The 26,201-nt window shown below is 42.5% G+C and overlaps 1 long non-coding RNA gene across 1 annotated transcript; it reads left to right on the top strand.

The window, feature by feature from the left end:
- The first annotated feature begins 7,778 nt into the window (after positions 1–7,778).
- LOC144243351 (uncharacterized) lies at positions 7,779–9,471 on the top strand. Its single transcript, XR_013338633.1, has 3 exons — positions 7,779–7,996; positions 8,872–8,927; positions 9,446–9,471. It is a non-coding gene; the product is annotated as an uncharacterized LOC144243351 (long non-coding RNA).
- The last annotated feature ends 16,730 nt before the right edge of the window (positions 9,472–26,201 follow it).

The following is a 26,201-nucleotide window of genomic DNA, read 5'->3' as shown; positions in this document are numbered from 1 at the left end:
CTTTTCCAGAGAATTGCTCCCTGCCCAATGGGAGCCTCCAGCCTTTCCAGGGAGGTTATTTTTATACCCAGACCCCATTCCCTGAAAGAGTAGGAGCTGCTTAAAGCAGCCAATTGGCAGCAAGCAGCCAATGCTTGAGTGACATGGGGGTTTGCGTGCCTGGCTGCCTGGTCTCAAGAAGCAGGCTCCAGGCTCTGAGCTGTCAGCGCAGAGCCTGATGGGGGACTTGAACTCATGAACCACGAGATCATTACCTGAGCCGAAGTTGGATGCTTAACCAACTAGCCACCCAGGCGCCCCTCAGAAAGCCCCCTTTCACAAGAACCCTTGTCTCAGGCTCTGCTTCTAAGGAATACAATCCAAGATGTCCCCATTACCCCCACCAAATGGGGCCACATAGGCTGGAGACTTTCACAAATGAATACAATACACCTTCAATAAACAGATAACTCCAAACCTATTTAAACTGTTCTAGAATGTACAGAAGGGGAAAAAACAACACATCCAAAGTCATTTTGTGAGGACTTGACATCATTGATACCTACCTTTGACAAAGCACAAGAAAACAACCAGTTGATCTGACATATATATTTTAATACAAAATTTTTAAATAAAATTTTAACAACAAAGACAAAATTGCCTATTGAAAGAATGTCTCACTATGCCCCAGTGAGATCATAACCTATTTCATTACCTTATTAGGTGGCTGGTGGCCATAAAACCTATGATATTTTAAACATTATAAAAAGATATTTGAGGAGCACCGGGGTGCCTCAGTGGTTAAGCATCCAATTTGTGGTTTTGGCTCAGGTCATGATCTCATGGTCTGAGATTGAGCCCCACATTGGGCTCTGTGCTGACAGCATGGAGCCTACTTGGGATTCTCTCTCAATCCCTCTCTCTCTCTCTCTCTGCCCCTCCCCTACTTGTTCTCTCTCAAAATAAATAAATAAACATTTAAAAAAAGATATTTGAGTTCCATATTCATTTATTATCTTAGGAATAGTGGACACTTATTAGAGAAATGTAATATAGATATAATAAAAACATCTATAAAGGAAAAATAGACTTCATTTTAAAAGCAAAAATAAAAAATAAAAAAGAAAGAAAAGAAAAGGTTTTTAATACCAGCAAATAAATTTAATAAGAAACATATAGGATCCAAAGAGAATATAGAAAGTATTAATTAGTATCGAAGCTATCAATAAATGGAAAGATATTTGCTCTTTTCTAAAATAGCCCAATCTTATTTTAAAAAGTGAAATCTCCCTAAATTAAAGTATGAAGGTAATGTGATCTCTATTAGAATCCCAACAAGACTATTTCATTGACTGAGTTTTTTTAGGAAGGAAACAAGGTCTCAGGGAAAAATAATGATACAAAAATAACCAGAAAAACCCTGAAAAGCAGAGTAAGTAGGCTGGCAGTATAAGGCTCAAAAGACAAAACATTATAAAGTTAGAGTAATTTAATGGGATAATGAATGTAAACTGCCTAACACAATGTCTGACACAAGAATGGAGAGAGAGATTAATATAACAAAATTGAATGAAAAAAACAGAAACAAATACAGATGGAGATTTAGTTTACGATAAAGTCTGCATTTTAAATCAGTGGGGGAAAGATGGATTATTTGATGAACAGACTGGGATTCCTGTAAAGTTTTCCAAATATAAAATAAATAAAACTGAATCTCTACATCATTTCTTTTATCGAAAATCATGTCAGGGATATGAACAGTAAGAAATGAAATCTTAAAAGTGCTAGAAGAAAACATAGGCGTTTAAGAAACTAATCTTAGTTTCTAAGCAAGATCTTTCTAGTCTTGAAAAAGGGACAGTCTTCCTAATAAGTGGGTTATGGGTATAACTATTTAATTTCTTGCCTGTATTATCAAAAAAACAAATGACCAACAGAGTAAAAGTATTTAAAATCCATATGACAAAATATTAGTTTCCCTACTATAAAAAGAACACTTAATTTAAATCATCAGCCCAATTTACAAAAGTGAGACAAAGCTATAAACTGTTGTTTATGTGGGGGACAATATCTTTTGAACAGATATAAAGATACCTGCATTTGTAATTTTGAAGATAATAGCAAAAGTCAATACATACTGTTTGGGGAGCATATGAATAAACAGACATTTTCAAAGCCTATTAGCGAGTGAAGATAGGTGCAATTTCTCTGGAGGGAAACTTTTGGCAACACTGATGGCTGCCAAATGCACTTAATGATGGTTCCAGATGGTTCCAGAATTCCTACTGCTACGTATCCCTTTGTGGCCAAAAAACCTGTGTACAAAGATGTTTATTGTGGCACTGACTGTAAAAGACTGGTAAATTCCTCCTGGTAAAACAATTAAAACAAAATCCATGTAAAGTTTACTAATTTAATCCATTCAGACTAGTGTTAAATAAGTAAGTAAATAAACCACACACCTTACGAGGGTTGTCAAAAAGTTGCTGTAAAAGGTCAGGTAGGGGGCGCCTGGGTGGCTTAGTCGGTTAAGCGTCTGACTTTCGCTTAGGTCATGATCTCGCGGTTCGTGGGTTCGAGCCCCGCGTCAGGCTCTGTGCTGACTGCCAGCTCAGAGCCTGGAGCCTGTTTCAGCCTGTGACTCCCTCTCTCTCTGACCCTCCCCTGCTCACGCTGTCTCTATCTCCTAGAAATAAATAAAACATTAGAAAAAAAAAAAAGGTCAGGTAGTAAATATTTTAGGCTTTTCGTGTTACATAGGCTCTGTCACAACTAGTCCACTCTGCAAATAGATGTGTCTGTGTTTGAATAAAACTTTATTCACAAAACCAGGTAGGAGACTGGATGTGGCCCTGTGGCCATAGGTTTCCTATCCCTGACTTAATGGATTTACAGGCAAATAAATTATCTGTATTATTTATGGATTTATTTATAGATAAATAAACGATCTATATTTGTTTATGGATATATGGATACAAATATATAGATTATGTGTGCATTTACTTATGAAAAGATATTCTGGAGTCTTTTAAGTATAAAAAATATATTATGTTGTATATATGTGTTATGTATTTGTGTCACATCACATATTTATTACATAATACACATATATAATTAAATAAATAAATAATCCCTGCACAATACCACTCTGTAGCTGTGGGAAAGAATGAGGAAATCTATGTACTATGACATGGAAAATCTCAAGCACCAATTAAGGAGAAAATGCAAGTGGCAGACTCATGAGAATAGTACAGTCCCATTTGTATTTAACATTTTATATGTTTCACGCAATATTTTGTAAATGATACAGAAGAAGCTGCTATAGCCTCTAGGGAGGGACTGAGAGACTGGCTTCCTGGGAAAATAGAGAAAAATCCACTTCCCTTTTATATTCTTTTGCACTGTTGTTTTTTTTCACCATATGTATATACAATATTTGAACACAGAAAGGTATTTTTTTTAATTTTTTTAATGTTTTATTTATTTCTGAGAGAGAGAGACAGTGTGAGCAGGGGAGGGTCAGAGAGAGAGGGAGACACAGAATCTGAAACAGGCTCCAGTTGTCAGCACAGAGCCCGACGCGGGGCTCGAACCCACGAACTGTGAGATCATGACCTGAGCTGAAGTTGGCCGCCCAACCAACTGAGCCACCCAGGCGCCTCAGAAAGGTATTTTTAAAAAAGAAAATACAACTTAATGGAAGGAGGCGGCAGAGTTAGGCACATAACAAGGCTTGAAAGCTGGGCAGTTGGCCAGCTGGCATCCCTGTCAGGATGACCATGCCAGTTATTTAAGTGTTGAAATACATCTAGGGGTGCCTGCGGGGGCTCAGTCGGTTGAGCATCAACTCTTGATTTCAGCTCATCGTGATCTCACAGTTCGTGAGATGGAGCTCTGCATCCATGCTGTCAGCACAGAGCCTGCTTGAGATTCCCTCCCCCCTCTCTCTCTGCCCCTCCCCAGCTCACTGTCTCTCTCTCTTTCAAAACAAATAAACTTACAAAGGAGTGGGGCAGGGGCGAGATATATCTAGACCAGGTGATCAATAACCATTGCCCTGAACACCTAAAGTCTCCCCTGTCAGCCAGGCCATCCGTCAGGAACCCACCCATTCCCCTAAACTCCCCACGATTCAGCAATTTTAAGTTCTTAGCAAAACTCATAACTTCCCTGAGTTTCTTTTTACTCATCAGTGAAACGTCGCCAGTAATACTTGGCCCACCAGGCCCTGGCATATGAAAGGAAGTAACATACCTAAAAGCAGTGTACAAAATATAGAGCTCTAAGCTAACATAAGATAACTAACATCATTTTTTTGCACTTAGAGCCTGTCGGCAAAGATAATGTAAAGTATTTGTTCTAGGGACACAATCATTTTCTGCCATCCTGGCTCGAAACATCACCTTCATTCATGCCTCTATTATAAGAATAATACCATTGTCTAGTTTTTTGAATATGTGTCAATTTCCTTTGCTATCTAGAATTCTATGAGGACAGAAAATGTGGCTCATTTATTTGCCCATGCTCAGGACCCAGTACAATGGCTGGTGTAGACTCAATGTATGTTTGATGAATAAATACATGGAACAGAAGCAAAGGAGCAAAATGAGAGGGACCGACAAAGACAAATTTGGTTTATGTGTTAGGACTCTACTTCCCAACTGGTTCCTGAGTAACTCAGTGACTTTGTTCAAACAGCACTCTCAGGGTAAGAACGAACGTGATCGGTCAAGCACTGCCTGAATCCACTGATGGGATTCTAACTCCTTATTTTTTTTTTATTTGACAAATAATTGAGTAGCTACAGGAATCGTGGTAGGGACTTGGAATTCAATAGGAGCAAAGCAGACATCTCCCCATCTGACTTGGAACTTGTGGTCTGTGGGGTAAGTCAGACATTAATGAAAACTATGGTACACATGAGGGCGTTCCTTTTAATGGAGAAAAGTGGTGTAAAGGAAATGAATATGGTTCTGTAAATGCATATAACAAAGAAGAGTCTTGTCAATGGCAGCGCGTCTGGGGGAATTATAAGGGATGTTTCCCCTAGGGAAATCACACATGGGATGAGGGCTGAAAAGAAGGGGTAACTAGGTCAGGAATGGGCTCCGTATATCTCTCTGTGCACGGAAGTCCCTGCAAAGGCCCTGTGGAGAAATAAGAATGGTGCCTTTAAAGACAAGGTGGGGCAGCATGGCTACAGCACATGGGGAGAAGATAAGATCATGATGGGTTGATTTAGAAAGACTCACCAAAGCCCAGATCTCCCTGTTGTGGAGCCACACAGCCTGACTACATTCTCCAGCTTCCCTTGCAGCTGGGTGTGGCCAGTGGAATGTGAAGGAAACGAGGTACCCGTAACCCTAAAGGAGTTGCTGTCCTTCTTCCACATTTTTGCTCTCAGTTGACCTGTGGGATGAAGATGATGAAGAGGCCCCACAGGAAGGAGGAGCCTGACCCTGGGTCCTCTAGGAAAACCATGAAGCACTATGTAATGTTTGTTTGGGCTTTTGTGTGAGTGAGAAACACCCTTCTTTTGTGTTTGAATCATCATATATTTTTGAATCTGTTTATTTCTTCAGCCCAGTCTACACTGCAGGAGAGAAGGGCGTGGACAATATCACACAGGGCTTTCTGGGTCATGTTTCCGATGCCGGGCCCCCTAAGAAATGAGGAGTCCCTGAAGAGTTTCGCCCAAGATGCTGAGCCTTGATGAAATGTATATTTGAAAAAGATGGTTCTGGTCACTCTGTGAAGTGATGCATTTCTCCACTTTTCCATTTTGCTTTGCCCGCCCAGCCCTGTGGTATATTTTAGGCAAGGAGGTGGAAAATTCTCAGATACTTCAGAGCATGGCAGCATGTCGGAAATAACGGAATAAAAGTCATGAGTATGAGCAGACAGGAAGTGTCAACAAAGGTCAGAACTGGCAAAAACAGGAGGGCATTTTCCAGGACAAAACAAACGGAAACAGGAATGGTCTCAACAGGCAGACAAGGCACCAAGCACTGACAGGAGGCTGCGGGGTCTGGAGTCAGGACACAGCTTGAACCTTCACTAGCTTTACGACCTCAGGCCTATTACCTCTACCGGGTCTTCAAGTTCCCCAGTCTATGGAACAGGATGACAGAATTTGCGTTGCAGAATCGCCATGACAACACAATGGGGCCGCGACGTGGGTCTTGGGGTCCAGTTCCTGGCACGGGGTTTAGTGCTCGTCCATGCTGGCTGTCAGGGGTGTCTGAAGCCAGGTTGGGAGTGGAAGGGTTAAAGGCCCCACCATTCAGATGGATTCCGAAGACTGAAATTTGAGGCAGGTGATTAAATATTTTCGAGAACTATCATCAAGAACTTGGTATCTGTGGAAACGAGAAGGGTCATGATAGGGAGGCAGGAGAAGAGTCCATCCCACTTAGAAACAAAGATCCCTTAGAAGCTCTTCACTTCTGCACTATTGACTTTTGCCACCAGATAACCCTCCACTGTGTGTGCTGAGAGGGTGGGCGTCCTGCGCAGGGTGGGGTGTCCAGCAGCACCCCCGACCTCTAGGCACGAGGAGCGCCTCCCTCAGTCGTGGCAACTACGAGTGGCCCCAGACACTGACATGCGTCCCCCACCCTTTTGCTCATTCAGCCGGTGAACGCTTTTCACCGGGGATATGAGAGGACTTCCATGGACGTGTCCCCACAGTCATGGAACTCACATCCAAGAGTTTGCATTTTCTTTTCCCCACGACTCAGCCGCTGAGCTCGTGGACGCAGTGTTGCTAAAATATTTAGAGATGGGGAGACCCATAGGCTACTTGAAGATAGTACCGTTAGGTTTTGGTTTTTCTTTCATCTCCTCATTGAAAAACATAGATTTTAAAAACTACTGCTGCACAAGTACCGAGGCATATGTGATCTCCATTACATTCCAGTTTCGTGCACATCTAAGACCAGCCTCAAAATCAGAGATCTATATCGGAGTCTTGGTGTCCAATTACTTCTGTGTGGCTTGATGTATCTGTCTTTTAAATGCCTGAATTTGTTTTCTATCCTGTATAACAAATTGCCACAAGCTCAGCAGATTAAAACAACACCCACTTAGTATCCGGTGGCTTGCAGGTACGGAGTCTGAGGTCCGGGTTCTCTGCTTAGGGTCTCACCAGGCTGAGTTCCTGGTACTGGTTGAGCTGTACTCCCAGCTGGAGGCTCTGGGGGAGAATGTGCTTTAGGCTCATTGCTGTGGTTTGCGGAACTCAGTTCCTTGCGGTTTAAGAACCTGAGTTTCCCTTAAACAATTAGTGAGGGTTAACTGTTGGCCGGGAGCTGTTGCTTCTAGCTGGTGCTTTCTGGTTTTTTTAATTTTTTAAATTTTTTTTAACATTTATTTATTACTGACAGAGACAGAGCACGAGCAGGGAAGGGGCAGAGAGAGGGGGAGACACAGAATCCAAAGCAGGCTCCAAGCTCAAAGCTCTCAGCACAGAGCCTGATGCGGGGCTTGAACTCACGAACCTTGAGATCGTGACCTGAGCCGAAGTCAGACACTCAGATGACTGAGCCACCAGGCGCCCCAAGTGCTTTCTGGTCTTTACATGTGGCCCCTCCACTCTCTAAAACTGGGTTCTGGTAGTGCCTTGAATCACCTTGGAGATTCCTGAATATCTCTGACTTCTGCCATCAGCCAGTGGGAATACTCTGATTTTAGAGGGCCCACCTGATTGGCCAGACCTATCCGAATAATCTCATTATCTGCTGGGCAGCTGACTTGGGACCTTAATTCCATCTGCAAAATCTCTTCACAGCAGCACTTAGATTCATGTTTGACTGGAGAACCTGGACACGACTCTGGGAGGCATCTTTAGAATCCTACCTTCCACAGCCCTCTGGAAAGTGGAGAGTGGGCCCAGAAGAAGGTCCTGGGATTTCGTAGTTTTCTTTTATGCCATCCCTTGCTTGAGGCCGGGGGCCTGCCTGTTTCACTTCTGTGGGGACCTACAGGCCACAAGAAGGCAGTGAGTACTGTGTGCCTGGTAAGGACAACTTATTTTTTTTTATTTTTTATTTTAGAGAGAAAGAGAGCACCCAAGCAGAGGGGAAGGACAGAGGGAGGGAGAGACAGAATCCCAAGCAGGCCCCACACTCAGCACAGAGCCCAACGCAGGGCTCAATCTCATGACCGTAAGACCATGACCTGAGCTGAAATCAAGAGTCGGACCCTCAACCCACTGAGATACCCAAGCACCCTGGTAAAGACAATTTAATCCTGACACCCATGTGTCCTAGAATCCTGAAAAGATTAAAGGTATTGAATGGGGAGGGGAATTTACGTGTAATCAAATTTCATCATTCTTGTTACATGATTTAATATTTGTTTCCTCTTACTGGGGTTTTAATTTAGTTGGAACAGACAGTGAAGCCTCCATGTTCCGCATTAGATTGTGACATCCCAGTTGTCACCAGGAGCTGGATTACGGGCTTCACAAAAGTGAGGGGGCAGAGATGTTCTAATTTCATTTTTAATTATACAATAACAAAAGCTATTACGAACCAAGAAAGAATACCTTAAAATTAATTATCAGCCAAAATAAGATCCTCAGAAAAGCCTTTCAAAGATTAATCAAGATAAAATGAAACGAACATAAAATTAAATTTTAAAAAAATCCTCTAAAAGATGAAGGAATTCAGAGAAGAACACGAAAAAAATAATTTATGGGAGACCAAGGGCTCTAAATTAGATACCTCTCTTGAAACATCGTCAAGGACATGTCTTACCTGAATTATGATCAAAAATCCACATCAATCTCCCTCCACGAGAAAAATAGGAAAGAATGACTCAAGTTCTCATCTACCTTCCAGGTATGACTCAATTCCCAATTCTATGACAATTTTCATGCTGTTTTTACAGAACACCAGAGCAAATGAATATCAACTTATCCACCAACCTAATGGATAATAATGCAGGTGGGTCCTTCCATACAGAAGAGAGTCCCTTCGTGTCTTTAAGATGAAATCGGTGTGTGTCCCAAGATGACATCACAACTCGGTTCTTTTGGATCAAGAGGGAATCTCTTAAAATGAAGGGACTCCTCCCAAGCTCTCCAAATTACTCATTTTAGCATGTGATATAGTAAACATGTGTATTACTCGTTTGGTAATTCACCGTTTGGACGTATGTTCTGTCTTCTTCTCATAACAGCATTCTCCTTTCTGGTGGAGAAAATTTCCTCCTTTCTCTCAATCCTTTTGGCTTGGGGGAGAGGACAACGGACCCATCCCCAGTTCAAATAATAATAAAAAATATAGAAACCACAATCAGAGCACTGGATGTCCTGACCTCAGTGATTGGTTCAAGGATGAGTATGTGACATCTGTTAGGCCAATAAGACAGATATCCCCAACCTTTGTTAAAACTGTGTTCTACCACCTGGGTTTCTAACTGGCAGGTAAGTCTAGATCAGCAGGTATCATCCTTCCTCCAGGAAGAAGCATTTCTGGGAATGAAACCAATAAAAAAAAAAAAAAAAAAAGCAGAGTCAAGAAATGAAAGGAGAAAAGGTCTTGGCATGATTATTTGAGCACCTGGATCCAGCTTTACCTGAAGCCATTAACGCATGTAATTTTCATTTACATCAGCAAATAAATTTACTTTTTGCACTGAGCCAGTTTGAGCTGGTTTTCTGTCATGAAATCAAGAGTCATGACTAATCACTTTGTCTGGAAAGACTATCACAGCTGCTGTGTGCTCTGAGCGGGTTATTTTTGTTTTTGTTTTTGTTTTTTTTTGCCATCTCTCTTCCTCTATACTATGCAAATCCCCTTCTCGATGACTTTGTTTACTTTCTCCCACCAATCTGAAATGCCCAACATGCATTTCTCCTCTCTTATCTCTTTCACAGCCCAAAAGAAGTCCCAATCTCAAGAAGCCATCCTGATCTGCTCCTAACTCCTGTCTCAAAGTCTACTACACCACTATTAAAACCCTTTTCTGTTGTTTATGTGCCAGATTGTCTGGTCTGTCCCCAGCAACCCTACAGGGTGCCTGAATACAGCACTCTGCCATCAGCACAGCTTTAACACAATGGTCAGCTCAAGCCCACCGCACCTGCTGATGTGTCTGGACTGAAGTCCCCATCCCCTCTCCACACAGCTGATGATGCCCCCGCTTGAAAACCCTTTGGTGCGTTCTGAGTGCTCTGAGAGCCATATCCAAAGTCCTTAAAGTGATCTGCAGAGCTCTGCAGGGTCTGGCCCCTGCCTCGCTCTCCTCAGACCTCTCCCACCCCCTCCTGCCTCCTCTCGGCTCCAGTCATACCCCCTTCCCAGTGGCGCCTCCCCACCACCTCCCCCATCACAGGGCAGTGCACGCCGTCCCCTTTTACCTGGACACGCATGCCTTCCTGTCTTTCCTAAGTAACCCTTACTTACACTTGAGGCCTCGGCGCAATCTCCATTCCCTTGGGAAGAACGTCTGGGACCCCAGTGACTAATTACCTTCCCCCATTACCGTTATAAGCTGTCATGACTCCATGGCCTTTCCCTCACTGCATTTATCAAATCTGTCATTATCACACTAATATGTATATTCACATATATGCCCATTTTGTCAGTGTCGCTCTCCTGCTTGAACACGAGCCCCATGAGATGAGGAACAATCTCACCATTATTTCGTCGGCACTTAGCAAACGCAACATCCCAGGAGGCACTTAATAAACACTGGCTTAATGAATGGAAGAATCACATGGTTGAGGCACAATAAGTATTGCTGGCTGGATGGAAGGACAGACAGAAGGACGGATGGACAGAGGAAGGGTGGCTGCATGAAATCACCGGCGAAGGCACTTGTATCGTCCAGCTGTGACTACTGCTTACATTTGGAGAGCTTAATAAAAATAAGTAAAGCTCTTGAGAAATGATTGCAGACTTGTCTGGAAATAGGAGCTCTTGGATGAGACACAGGCAGTCACAGAGACCTGAATTGAGAGCAGGCCAACCTCTAAGACAATAGAAAACGTGAGAACCATGGAGAAGCTTTGAACAGTTGATAATTTTGCCCTGTGAGTGGCAGGCATCAAACATGTAATTTCGATGCCTTCGTACCCCAATTCTGTAATTGAGCTGCATGTTTGCTTTGGGCCAAAAGAACAGCTAGGCGGAGACTATTTATATAATCACAGAGCCTTTTTTTGATGTAGATTTCTAAGGCACTAGAGTCATATTTTATTAATACAGGTTTTCTTTGTGTGAAAGCTGGCAGAGTTTCACAGATCCAAGGTATTTAAAAACTTTTTTATCATGCCTGTCTCTATCCAGGTAAGTCAGGCTATTGAAAAAAATAAAGGAAATAAATAAAAGTAAAGCAAATTTAACTCTTACAAGTCATATCACCTACTGACGGGTTTATGTGTATTAAAACATGCACGGATGATAACGATTTTGATGTTTTCAAATAAGTTTTTAGTTGCTCAGACAAAATGGAATGTAAGAAGGATGATAAGGAAAATAATTTATCTGTTAAGAACTGTGGCAGGTACTTTCTGAGAGCTTTATGCGGATGGTTATATCACGGAATCTGCAAAAACACCCCCAGAAGCCACGTATTATATTCTTCATTTAAGAGATAAGGAAAGAAAGGGGTAGAGAGGTTGAGAGATCTGTTCAAGGGCATTCAATAAGCAAGATGCAGAACCAGGACTTGAACACACTCTTGCCTGGTTGAGCAAACCTCTGTGCATCTGACCCTACTACATTGCCTTTCTGTCATAGAGAGTCCCCAGGGGATCTCTGCCTGCTCTATCTAGGAGTCTAGAGTTTTATGGTTTCTGGAGAAATATTCGCCAAACTAAAGGAAACTATGAACTGCTGCTTCCCTGATGATGATAACCAGCTCTATGCTAACTGCTGTGGATAAATATATAGGACAAATCATTGCCTTTGAGAGGCTCATAATCTAGAAGGTTCTGTTCCTAATGCAAGAGGAAGAATAATTTTGGGTTCATTGGATGGGAAGGGGGTGAAGGGGTAATCTAGAAGGTGATATAGGGCAAGCAGTATTGGGAAGTCTTGGGGACCCTTCAGGGAATGGTGATCCCAACACCAGACACTCTGAGCCACAGGAAGAAAATACACCCTCCAAGTGAAAATTAACTGTGTGCACCCATTTTCCAGATGACGTTACCATGCACAAGGTCAGTTATAAAAATCATATCCTAGGTCCCTGCAAGCTTTCCTTACCCACACACATACAACCTACCATAGGACTACACCAGAATCCGCCAGACAGTGTCAACAAGTACAGATTCCCAGGGCTCCTCCCCCATAGGATTTTGTTGATTAGGCCTGAAGTGAAATTCTTGAACCTGCACTTTTAACAAACATTCCCAAAAGATGGCCATACTAATGGGCTGAATTTTGGAATAAACATTAAATTGACAGAAGCTGACCATTATAAACTATCCTAATATTTTGATTTATTTCTAAAAATGTCTTTGATTCTGCTTTTCCTAGCTTTCATCTTTTCCTTCACATTTCCTCATCCACTGATTTACTCAATAGATGTAATGTTGTAAGTGTTATGTGGCTTCATGGAAGATTCCGGTCCCAAACAAGCTGGACTGCACCACTGACTATCATAGAACTTTAGGGCAGGATATGTATCCTCTGGGTCTTTGTTTCAGAGAAAGTGAAGGGGATAATGCCAGCCTCGAAGGGTTGCTTTGGAGTATTTAGTGAGATAAAGTGTATAAAGTGCCCAGCGCCCAGTAAATGTTCAATGAATTTTAGTTCCCTGAGAGCTTGCCAGGTTCCGGATACCCTGCTTGGCACTGGGAAAACAGGAACAAGATATGGCCTCCATCTTAAGTCTACGGTGTGGGTTCCTCAGATGTAATCCACATAAATCCAGCGTGGGTGACAGGCCAGACAAAGATTTCACTAGGAGGATAAAGCAGGAGCTAAACTAAAGCAAAAGCTTCACAACCAGGCCTCAGACAGGAGGGAAAACAGAGAAGCCCTGGGTTCTGGGAGCAGGCACCAATAGGGCCAGTCATTTGGAGGATGCCAAACTCAACTACTGCCCCAGTCCTTGCCTTCACTTGCTTAAGGTTCAAATTCCAGAGAGACACTGCTTGGCAGGGTTTGGGTAACATGCATGTTAAGTGACAGTACCACCAAGAACGCGTCGATGGCAGAGAAAGACAAAGAGGCAGTTACCGGGAGAGCGAGTTCTAGCTGCCAGTCAGAAAACCGTGTGTCCGCCACAGACAGAGATGGGGAGCGTGCGCCATTTTTTTTTTTTTTAATGAATTCTCTTCTCCAAACCCAGTGAAATCTTTTCTTTCAGACATGTGTGTGCAAAGCATATAAGATTCACCTCATCAAAAAAGATCTACAGATGGAAAATAAACGTATGAAAAGACACTCAACATCAGATGTCATGAGGGAACTGCATTTTGAAACGACGAGATACAACTGCACACCTATGAGAACAACCAAACTCCAAACCAGTGACACCACTAAAGGCTGGTAAGGATGTTGAGCAATAGGAACTCTCGCTGGTGCCGACGGGAATGCAAAACGGGGCGGCCACTTTGGAAGACAGTTTGGCAGTTTGTTACCGAGCTAACCACAGTCTCATCATGCGATGCAACAGTCTCATCATGCGATGCAGTAGTTGTGTTCCTTGGTTCTTACCCAGATGAGCTAAAAGCCTATCTCCATACGACATTCTGCACATAAATGTTTATTGCAGCTTTATTCATCATGGTCAAAACTTGGAAGCAACCAAGATGTCCTTTAGTAGGTGAATGGATAAACAAACTGTAATAGAGTCACACAATGCAGTATTATTCAGAGAAAAAAAGAAATGAGGGAAAGACACTGAGGAAACTTAAGTGCATACTGCCTAGTAAGCAAGTCAGAGAAGGCCATGTGCTTATGAACCCAACTCTATGACATTGGGAAGAGCAAAGCTGTAGAGCCAGGAAAAAATCAGTGGTTGCCGGTGGTTAGAGAATAAGGGGAGGAGAGAGGGATAACGGGCACAGCTCAGAGGATTCTTAGGGCAGTGAAACTATTCTATGATTCTGGAATGGTGGGTATACATCAGTATACATTTGTCAAAATAGAATGTACAATTCTTTTTTTTTTTTTTTTCTGAGAGAGAGAGATACAACGTGAGCAGGGGAGGGTCATAGAGAGAGGGAGACACAGAATCCGAAGCAGGCCCCAAGCTCTGAGCTCGCTGTCAGCACAGTGCCCAACACGGGGCTTGAACCCACGAACCGTGAGATCATGACCTGAGCCACAGTCAGACTCTCAACCGACTGAGTCACCCAGGCGCCCCTCATCCGGCATTTCTGATAAGACCATTCTCAAAACTATAGATCCCCAATCCCTTAATATCCAGGAACAGGTTACAAATATGCACAATAGAAATACAGAAACTCAGCAAAATGTGAAAAAAGTTGCCTCAAAAACAAAATACGTCAAGCAAATATAGTGATGTTTTAACTACATTTGAAAAGTATGCACAAATAAACATCCATGACCTAACTCGATTAAACTGGATCTATAGAGGTTGGAAATTGGAAAATTGGACATAGGTGTAAATTATTTTCTGAAATTCCTTTCCTCTTTGGCATGCTTCATAGCAATACAGTCAATATAGGATGATAAAACAGAAAAGCACAAACAGATTTTTTCCACTATAGCAGGTTAATATTATGTTAGAAAGCAGCTAATATAATATTAACTTGTAGAGGTAAACATCTTTATTTTTGCTGAGCACTTAGTAGGAGAGACACAAAACTGACAAAGACCAAGTCCTTTGTAGTGAGTGAGAGTAGGCAGTGACATACATGGACGGCTCGGATTCAAGGAGAAGAGAGGCTCCAGGATAGATTCTAGAAAATTCTGCAAGTGGTGACCAGGGGTCTTGTCAATGGTCTGGCTGACAGCAATGAGGGAGAGTGTTTTAGTTCCCTACTTGGATAGAGAGAACTCGTTTTGAATAGATGCAGTTCACCTAGGAACTTCACAGAAAACTATCATGATACAACTTTTACCTATTATACTGTTTTAAGCTCCTGAAGACTAATGTCCCCTAAAAACGGGGATATGCATCTATCAAGCACCCACTACATGCCAGGCACTCAGCTGGACAAGTTGCGTGTGAAACCAAATAAATGACTTCTGAAAGAGCTCCCGAAAGGACAATGTTCAGCAAAAACATAACATTGATAAAGTAAATCAACCGAGCTCAAGTGGGAACTACCTATGCAATGGTGACCGTGGAGCCACTTTGAAAATAACGTGAAAGCTGTACATAGGTGGATGTGCACAGAAACTGCCACAGTGGCTGAATGAAAAGAGATTATAAAATATAATGATCTAAATTTTGTTAGACGTGTTACACCATACAAATATATACGGATATACACAATGCTTGTGTGTGTGGAAAAGCATTGGGAAGTGGGGTGTGGTAAAGGTATTAACAGCAGCAATCTCTAGAGAGGGTTTTTAATTCTTTGCTTGACAACAGTTTCTGAGTTTTAGATAATGAGCATGATTGTGTTATAATAAGGGGGTAGGAAAACGTGAAAAAGCCCCTTACGGGAGAAATCAGTCACTCCAGTCAAACTGTTAGCCAGTTTGTCGTAGAGGAAAATTAAAGCAGCCAAATCGATGGGCATCATTTAGAGATAATGGGCCGCTCACTGATTTGACCAAATATTTTAAAGGTATTCCTTTGACATTTCATGCCAGTTGTGACGGACTGTTTTCATCACCTTTTAACAAGCACATAGTCAGTCATTCACCTTGTGTGCCAAGCCCCATGCTAGGAACCAAGGGGAGATGGCCTCCAGAATTCACGGACTTGTGTGGGGGTGTGTAGGTGTCTCCTCCCACTCACTACTCACGGAGATACACAAATAGACCCACCTCCCACAAATGGCAACCAAATCATATCAGAGAAATGAATGACATGTTTGACATGCCTACATCTTTGTGAATGTGTCAGCAGAGAGTCTTTTTTAATGCAAATGTTGTTTCTCAAATGTAAAATTTTTTAATAAAATGCAAATAATATTTTTTAAAATCCTAATAAAATCCATAACAAAGAAAGTTGCGCTGACTTGAAATCTACCATCCGGAGACAACTCCTGTTCATTAACTTTTTGGTGACAGTCCTGGTAGCTGGTTTTCTATATCGATTTGTTACAATCAACTATCTGTATTCACCCAGGACTAAGAAGTTTCCCTGGACACGACAGGGCGTTAGGTACAAAGACGGGGACTCTCCCAGGCAAAGCGGGACAGTCAGTCACCCTAGATGGGTGTGTGGATTTATATTACCACCTCCGCATCGGCATAATAAAGTGTTTCATCTTATGGATTTGCCTTGACTCATCTAAACAGTGCGTCGCTAATGGAGATTTAGATGGTTTCTAATTATAAGCCATTGTTTCTATTATAAACCATCTGTGATGAACATCCTTACACATCTATCTTTGCACCCTTGACAATGATCTGTTTGGGATTCATTTCTGGAAATGAAGTTGGCGAGTCAAAGAGGATGTATCTTGACAAATACTACCAAATTCTTCTTTGTAATGATTTTACAAATTCATACTTTTAACCAGGTGAACATGAGACAATTCCCCTCGTATCCTTGTCAAATCTGAGTTTTGCCAATCTTTTTAAACAAATCTTTTAATGTTTATTTTTGAGAGGAAGAGAGAGACTGAGTGTAAGCCAGGTAGGGGAAGACAGAGAGGGAGACCCAGAATCCGAAACAGGCTCCAGGATCCAAGCTGTCAGCACAGAGCCCAACGCAGGGCTTGAACTCACGAACTGTGAGATCATGACCTGAGCTGAAGTCAAATACTTAACTGACTGAGCCACCCTGGTGCTCCATGAGCTTTGCCAGTCTTAAATCCTTTCCAATTTGATGGGAAATTTAGTTCAAATTTTTTTAGTTCAACATTTAGTTCAACATTTTTTTTTCTAATGTTTATTTATTGATTTTTAAGAGAGAGAGAGAGAGAACAAGTGGGGGAGGGGCAGAGAGAGAGGGAGACACAGAATCTGAAGCAGCTCCAGGCTCTGAGCTGTCGGTGCAAAGCCTGATGAGGGGCTCAAACTCACAAACCGTGAGATCATGACCTGAACTGAAGTCAGAAGCTTAACCCACTAAGCCACCCAGGTGCCCCTCAGTTCAACTTCTTAATGCATGCATTCATCTTATGGGCAAAGTATTATATTTTTCTATCAAAATAATCAAATGCTTAATTATAAAATATAATCTCACAATTGATTTTAAATAGTTCTACGGAGATATAATTTACATACCATGAAAGTCACCTATTTTAGGAGTACAAGTTGGTGAATTTTAATACACTTAGAGTTGTCAGCCATCAATACCACCTACTTTTAGAGCATTTCCATCACTCTAAAAAGAAACTGTGTGCCCATTTTCAGTCACTCCCCATTCCCTATGTAACCACCCCTCAGTCTCGGACAGCCTCTCTCAGAATTAAAATTGCCTAGTGTAGCTTAGGGTGACCTTCCCTGGTTTACCAGGGCTGATGGATTTCCGGGGTCACAGGCTGTGCAACTAAAACCGGGACAGTCCTGGCCAACCCTGAAGTTGGTCACTCAACCGTAGTAGTTTTCATAAACCAAATGTTCTTGGAGACGTCTCCCTTCCCCTTCTCAGGTTTTATCTGACCTCTACCAGCTAGAACCACGTGATTTGGTGAGTTAGGGCAAAAGCATCATTCAAAGGGAGAACCCAGGGCAATCAAAGTCTGTAAAACATTCTGATCCAAAGAGAATACAGCAACGAAGCACTCGACAAAGAGCTCCTGACTCAGAAACGGCTGGCCGTCCCAGGGAAATCTCTAGGACACAATGGTGATGCTTGTTATCTGATGTCCCTCACATGCAACCCATTCCATCCAGCCATAGCTGGGCAAGAGTCAGTACTTCATCTATACCAAGAACCATGAAGAGGCAAGATGGATTCTGCAGGACTCTGGGGGAAGAAACGGGTGTACCCTCCTCTATCACCCATCACCATTACCCCCATTTTACCAACAAGGACACGCAGATCCGGGCAGATGAGATCCCCCATCCAGGGCACAGAGCTGGGATCAGAGGCACGACTCCACCCTAGTCCCAGCCCGGCTTCTTAGAGCGACCCCCACGGCCTCCTAGAAGCAGGGAGGACTAAAAACCCAAATTCTGAATGTAGGTAGAAGTACACTCTGAATTTACATCCCTTTCCCAACAAACACAGAAACATAAAACCGCTGTGATTTTCTTCCCCCAAAATGTCTTCTCTCCACAAAAGAATATTAAGTTGAAGTGGGGAAAGTGGGGGATGGGGTTGAGGGATTGGCTAGTAATAGGGAAGCCAATATAATTCAAAGTGAGACTGATTTAAAATTTTGCTAACATTTTTTATGTTTGCATATTTCACACTTACAGCATACCTTTAGTCTTATTTACAGTTTTGATTAAATCTATACTTTGGTACTTTACATAGTATATAAAAATATAGTTTTATGTAAATATTTCTCAGGGAGATCTGTAAATGTGTCTCCTATAATTGATATGACATTTCAAAATACAGTCGGTGTTTCAGAATCAGATACATTTCCCGGGCTTAATGGTAGAAGGCATCTCACATTTATATTTACTGGTTTTTAATTACCTCATTATCTACAGTTGTGAGTATCTCTGATTTACCCAGACAAGAGATCTGGGGAGTAATATATTTGAAGTTACTAGATAATTTCCATTTATCTTTGCCTAAAACTTTTCTCCTTCTTAGAATAATGAGAGAGAGAGAGAAAACCTCAGCCTTGTTCTCATACCTCCAATGGATACAGATCCCTGTAAAACCTGCAAAAAACTTTGCTTGGCCGCAAACTTGGAAAATGTAACTAATGTCAGAACTTCCATAGTTAAGCCTACACCACTGAAAATAAATGCAAAGATGTCTGATGTGTCCGATGTAGCATTAGTAGATTTCACTGGTAACTATCACCATTTAAATGGTGGTGTGGGGAGAACCACTTGAACGTGGCTTATGCCTACCTCACCCATGTCTAAGAATGAGGAGGTGAGTCTCCTGGCCATAAACAATTTGGGTTTCCTGGTACCATCTGTTGTTGTCTTCTGAATGCTCTGGATGGCAGGTGGATAACTAGCAAATCATACATTTGCATTCTTTAAAGCCACAAAGTTTACAGCAGCAATAACAAACGATCAGACTTGTGAGAGCAGAGAGACTGCTCCGAGACTACTGAAGTAGCTTGGCTGGAGATGCTAGTAATTTGGACCCAGGAAGTTGGTGGTCGGTAGTAGTGTTTCTCAACCTTGACACGCTGACATTTGAGCCAGAGTGGAGTCGTTGTAGGAAGTAACTGTCCTGTACATTACCAATCTTAAATCTTTTCCAATGTGATGGGCAATTGAGTTCAAATTCTTAATGCATCTACTCATCTTGTGGACAATGGATTATTTTTCCACCTACGAGATGTCAGCAGCACCTCCCCACGAGGGTGACACCCTAAAATGTCGCTCAGTATACCCTGGTGGGCAGAGGTGCCCTGGTTGAAGACTTCTGAGTTAGAACTGGACGGAACACAGACGTATAGAATGGTGGAATTAACAGGATGCGTTTTGTTTAACGCCATGTTTTCAAAAATAAACAAACAGTAGAGGTGCCTGAGTGGCTCAGCTGGTTGAGCATCGGACTTTGAGCATCAGGTCACGATCTCGGGGTTGGTGAGTTTGAGCCCCGCATCGGGCTCGCTGCTGTCAGCACAGAGCCTGCTTCGGATCCTCTGTCCTCCTCTCTCAACCCTCCCCTACTTGTGCTCTCCCAATAAATAAAAAAATAAATATCAAACAGAAACAAAAGCAACTCTGTAATTAAGCTGTGTTTTTTTTTTTTAATTCTAGAATCATTCTCCAAGACGTAACCAAGGGCCATCTTTCTCTAATCTGTCCCATTCCTCATCTGCCATTTCCCTCGGTCACGGCAGCTGTTCTCACTGCCAGTTCTGTGGCTGCATGGCAGCTCGTGTCCAGAGCACACGGGCTTCCGCAGAGCGCTTGCACGGGTCTCTCTTGGACTAAGAATGAAGAGTCCCAGAACGTGGGGGAAAGAAAGAAAATTTCACAGGCTCAGATCAAGCGTGATCTTCCCTTTGGTTCTTCTTTTATTTTTTCCTAAATAATAGCTTTATTGAGATGTAATTCACATATCATAAAATTCATCCTTTTAAAATATACAGCTCAGCAGTTTTTAGTATATCCACAAGGCTGTGCATCCATCACCACGATCTAATTCCGGAACATTTTTATCACCCCACAAAGAAACTTCATACCCATTAGCAATCATATCCCCACGCTCCTCTTTCTCCAGCCCCTGGCAGCCACAAGTCTATTTTCTGTCTCTATAGATTTGCCAACTCTGGACATTTTGCATAAATGGAAACGTACAATAGGCAGTCTGCTGTGTGTGGCTTCTTTCATTCAGCATAAGGTATTCAAGGTTCACCCACATTGTAACAGGTATCAGTACCTCATTCCCTTTTGTGGCTGAATCATACCCTGTTGTATGGACAGACTATATTGCTTATCCATTCATCAGCTGATGGACATTTGGATTGTGTCCATTTCCCTTTGGTTCCTATTACTGAATTTGTCCCCTGACATGATTGCGTGGACGGAGCCCCTTCGTGGTATAAACAAATTAAAACTTCCCAGCCTGACCTATGTCTGAAGTAAAGGGATAATTGATTCTTTTATTCATCATGTATTATTAAGCACCTAATGTATGTCAGTTTTAGGGCTCTGTGTTAGGTCCTGGAAATACGATGATAAAAAACAAAACATAACACAACAAAAAACCCAAGCCTTTGCTCTCAGAGATATTTCATCCTAGCAGGAGGAAACCTGCCTGAGCAAACAGGGCAAGATGGAAACTCATTGATTCGACCTGCTGTAGCATATCTACCACATGCAGGCACCTCACCCGGGCTGTGGAAACGTGAATGGAGTAGAAACAGAACTTATTTTTCCTACACTCATGTTTCTCCTGGGAAAGTTCAGACACGCAATTATGGTAGTGAAGGGGCTTAGGGCAGACCACCGCAAAATATGTCAAAGTAGTATATTGGTTATTCTAATTTTTTTTTTTTTTTAAAGTAGGCTTCACACCCAGCGCGGAGCCTAACCCAGAGCCTGAACCAATGACCCTGAGATCAAGGGTCCCATACTCAAGGCATCTGGGTGGCTCAGTCGGTTAAGTATCTGACTTCAGTTCAGGTCTTGAGCTTCAGCTCATGCTTGCAGGTTTGAACCCTGCATTGGACTCTTAGCAGAGAGTCCGCTTTGGATCCTCTGTCTCCCTTTCTCTCTGTCTCTCTCTTTCAAAATATGTAAACATTAAAAAAAAAAAAACAAGAACTTGGCCCTCAACCAACTGAGCCAGTCAGATATCCTGCACATTGATTATTTTAAATTAAAGTTACTTGGGGCACCTGGGTGGCTCAGTCAGTTAGGCGTCTGATTTCGGCTCAGGTCATGATCTCACGGTTCATGGGTTCGAGCCCTGTGTCGGGCTCTGTGCTGACAGCTAGCTCAGAGCCTGGAGCCTGTCTTCAGATTCTGTGTCTCCCTCTATCTCTGACCCTCCCCTGCTCGTGCTGTCTCTCTGTGACTCTCAAAAATAAATAAAAAACATTAAAAAATTAAAAATAAATTAATTAAAGTTACTTGAGAAAGAGCTGGTGGAAGAAAGACACTCTGACCCTCTTTACTGTCCTCCTAAAAACAGGAAATAAATCTCCCATGTGAGAGGTACCCTCCCTGCACCAGGGGATCAAGGGACATCCTTATCGCCAGAGGTAGAGAATTCAGGGCCAAGAAGGCTATTGAAAGAAAGTCTGCTCAGTGTCTGCACTAATTAGTACCCAAACTTAAGTGTCTTTCTCATGTCAGTTCTTCACAAACTTATTATTTCTTTGTCTAAAACAGCCTGCCTTGGTCACTTCTTAGGGTCCATGTCTACGAGCCTTCTGTACATGCAAAATTAAATTTGTGTTATTGTTTTCTCCTGTGAATCTGTCTTCGTGTGAATTTAATCATTAGGCCAGCCCAAAGAACCAAGAGAGCAGAGAAGATTTTACTCCTCCCAGACAGCAGGCTGTGCTGAGGGCTATAATAAGCGTCTGAGCCGCAATCTTTGGGAGAAGGCAGCAGGGAGAATAAAGAAAGGGGGAAAAGCCTTCAGAGAGGAGGGACACTTTGAACTGGCCCCCACAGAGCACTCACGTCCGTGGAAGGAAGAGGGTTGGGAGCCCTTGTGTTGCAGAGGACAGGCCTCACCTCATCCCTGTCAGCATCTGGGACTCCTTCCACATGGCTCATAGTCTTGCTTTTGTCCCATGTCCCTTTGGTGTCTGGGCCCTCCTCCCCATCACCAAGTCTTCTGACTCTCACAACTTGTCTCCTCTCTGATCTATCTGTAGAAGGCCGTCATGCTCACCAGACAAGAACCCTTCTCTCGTAACTATCCCAGAACTGAACAGCCTGGGCGATCCCTTGTTTGGTCTCAGCCTCACCTGGATCTTCTGTGAACAAGAAGGAGGCAGTGCTCATGTCTCAGAAAGAGGGGGGCCCAGGGGACCACCCTCATCCAGCCCTCACACCCTCTATTTCTCCAGTACCAACTAGGAAGTGCGCTCTGGGGGCAGACGTCCTGGCCTAGGATCCCAGTTCCACCAATGAGTTGGCCACGTTAGTCAAGGCTCAGTGTTCTCACACGAAAAATGGAAATAAAATTTAATCCCTGGATATCTGTTCTAAATCATATCGTATTAGGTAAACACCCCTCATGAGGCTGTCATATAGTAGGCACTTGATAAATGTCAATGCTTATTTCCTGTGATGTTTCCATGGCTTTTATGGGGTTTTTTTTCAGTGTTTTGTTGTTGTTGTTTGCATTTGTTTTTGCCTTTTGGTTTTTGTTTTTGAGACAGAGCATAAGCAGGGGAGGGGCAGAGAGGGCAACACAAGATCTGAAGCAGACTCCAGGCTCTGAGCTGTCAGCACAGAGCCCGACGTCGGGGCTCAAAACCAGGAACCATGAGATCATGACCTGAGCCCGAGTCAGACATGTAACCCAATGACCCACCCAGCTGCCCCTGTTTCCGTGGCCTTTAAACCCAGCACCGAGAAGCTGCAGAGACTACACGGGCCTGAACATATTGAAAACAGCATCCCCTTCTTTAGAACTCAAGATACAATCAGCATTTACAGGATAATATTTAGATGTTATGGCATCTCATAACATCCTCAGCCTCTCTTTCCGTGACAATGTAGGGTCTGGAGAGCTGAAGCAGGCTTTTCATATATTCTCTAGAAATGTCTTAAGAGAAGCAATGAAGAAAGGAGTGAATTCTTAGGAAGTGAAAAAAAAGAAAGAAAATCTTTTGGGTTTCTGGAAATTATCTTTGCCAATATTAGCAAAACAAGACAGAGTTCATCCACACTCCATTCTTTAAGATGGTCAGGTTCCAAGCAGCTCTGCAGTATTGGGGGGGCCACTAAATGCCATTCAAGTGATTTGTCTTATTTTATTTCAAGTCATCCTGAAGTGAAAAATATTTTTACACAAAGCACAGTAATTTATGCGGCAACCACCACATAATGATCAGGTTCAATAACAGATAATTATATGGAAAGTGCTTAAATGCTAACTATGTACTTTTAAAATGTTGCAAAAGTAGGTTCATAATTAAATTATAATTACAAGTGAAAATCAAGACAATGATTATTCCCTGAGAAATTTGCACATTTTTATTTCCAGGATTGCGGGAGGCTTCTCTCACACTCTGATTCACTTCTTTTGTTGGTAGCTCCTCTCCGATCCAACTCGTTTTGCATGATGGATTTTAAATTTAAAATTAACTAAAATTATCTTGCAGATTACTAATTACCATATACAGCAATTTCAATAGAATAGCTGGGTTGCCATTAAAAAGCAGTTTGTGAACATATAAGTTTGAAATTGTATAAGATTTATAGTGAGGAGAAAGAGAACACTGGCTGATCATCAAGTAGAAATTTAGCCACTGGAAGAAATTGAGAGAGTCCTAACACAAGTAAGGAACTACTTACGGCGGGGGGGGAGGGGGTGCAAATTGCTGTGAAAGTGGCAAAGCTACAAAACTTTCCAGAACTTTGTATCACTGAGAACTCATCCGTTTGCAAGTGAAAGAAATATACCCCACTGGCCAAAGGAAAGAGAGTGTGAGAGACAGAGAAATAGAGAGACAGAGACAGAAAGCAGGAGAAGGGGGAAGAGGAGGGGCACCTGGGTGGCTCAGTCGGTTAAGCCTCCGACTTTGGCTCAGCTCATGATCTTGCATTCGTGGGTTCGAGCCCTGCATTGGGCTCTGTGCTGACAGCTCAGAGCCTGGAACCTGCTTTGGATTCTGTGTCTCCCTTTCTCTCTGCCTCTCCCCCTCTCATTCTCTGTCTCTCTCTGTCTCAAAAATAAATAAAAACATTAAAAAAATTTTAAGGAAATAAATTGACATCTGACAAATTCACAGGAAAAAAAAACAAATTTAATTTTGTATGTAGGGAAGCCCCACAAAGACATGAGTGGCTCCTCTGGAGGTCAGGTAATTGAGGCTTATATGCTACCCTGAACTAAGGAGAAGGGGGCAGGCACCTGGGGGCTTGGAGGGAAGGGAAGACACTTCCCAAGAAGACAAGAAGAGCAGCTGTTTGGTAAACAAATGTTGGCCTTGCAATGCAGATAAGCCTTCCTGATATGAAAAGTTATTTTTAGTGATCGCTCTCTTCCTGATACAGGTCCCCTGGGTCAATTCTTTTAGGCAGTAAAGGGGAGGTCTGAGTTGGCCTGGCCCTGATTGTCTTGAGCTCTAAGTAATCCATACACCAAAGTGGGACATTCTGGGACCACCCAGCCTGAACCCCCTCAATGGGTTCTCCAAAACTTGAGCTCTTGACCAGCACCCTGATTAGGCACTGGATCTGTTGTTCCAGATAAGAAATACAAAGGGGGTGGGGATGGGGAGTTTTCCTACGTTTTCACTTTGTTCTTAAAAAGATTTCGATATTTCTTTTCAACAGAGGATGATCTCCTTTCATGTGATTCTTAGTCCCCTCTTCTTCGGGGCCAGTGACATGACACTCTGCTGTATTCCCGTTAGACAGCAAATACTGCAAATATAGATTAGTCGCAATAAATTACCCAACTCAAATGTAATTAAACATATGCGGGGCACCCAGTCACCCTCAGCTGCTTCCCCACGTGTTCATGTGGGTGTAAAATGACTCTCGAGGAAGTTTTCATGTAACAATTAACTAATCTGTTCATTTGTTTCCAGTTTATCCTAATTACAAAGCTATATTACCCGCCTTAGCCCAAACAGCAAATAACAGTATTAATGAGAGGATAATTCCTACAATTTGGGGAAGACTGTACAAACAAGTCGGAATGCCGGCTAAATCTCTACCTGTGTTTCAAACACACTTCATCAGACTTATCAAAACAGCAAATCAAGCTACCACTTAAAAATAGTTCAGTTCAAACAGCCACGCTCATCAGAATATTCATTCGCTTTGAAGAACAACACTCAGTGAAATGGCTTTTAATCAGTTCTAGGACACTCTAACCTCGGGGGTTCTGGGCAAGCAATGTCTTTATTATGCTCCCATGAGATCACTGAGCTTCCCAATTGAATGTGAAACCCAGCTGCTGCAGGAAGATGTGTAAAGATCAAATGCCAGGTAATGTCCTCAGCCAAGTACAATTAGCAACCCCAGTTCTTTCCCACTTCTTTTATCAAGGAGAATCATTGGTCCGCTTTAAGGGATATGTTCGGTCTCTATTAAAATCATTTGGACACTTTGCAGGGAAGGGTGGCGAAGTCTACATGTTCAGAATTCCCTAAGAATGAGTGACCTACACAGAGTTCATGACAAGGACCCAAACCCAACCATCATTTCTGTGAGCAGATATATTAAGTAGGTTCATAAAGAATAATTTCAGGGATCCTAGCAAAATTGATTGACACTTACTAAACACTGAAATTAAGAAAACAGAAAAAGACAAAGCTATCTGCCAAGCATGGAGTTAAATACTATTACCCGTGTATTCTTGCTCAATCTTTAAACCAACAG

The sequence above is a fragment of the Crocuta crocuta genome, unplaced genomic scaffold (genome assembly GCF_008692635.1).
Source record: "Crocuta crocuta isolate KB4526 unplaced genomic scaffold, BGI_CrCroc_1.0 scaffold27, whole genome shotgun sequence".
NCBI classification, from domain to species: Eukaryota; Metazoa; Chordata; class Mammalia; order Carnivora; family Hyaenidae; genus Crocuta; species Crocuta crocuta.
This window is presented reverse-complemented; position numbering and strand designations above follow the sequence as displayed.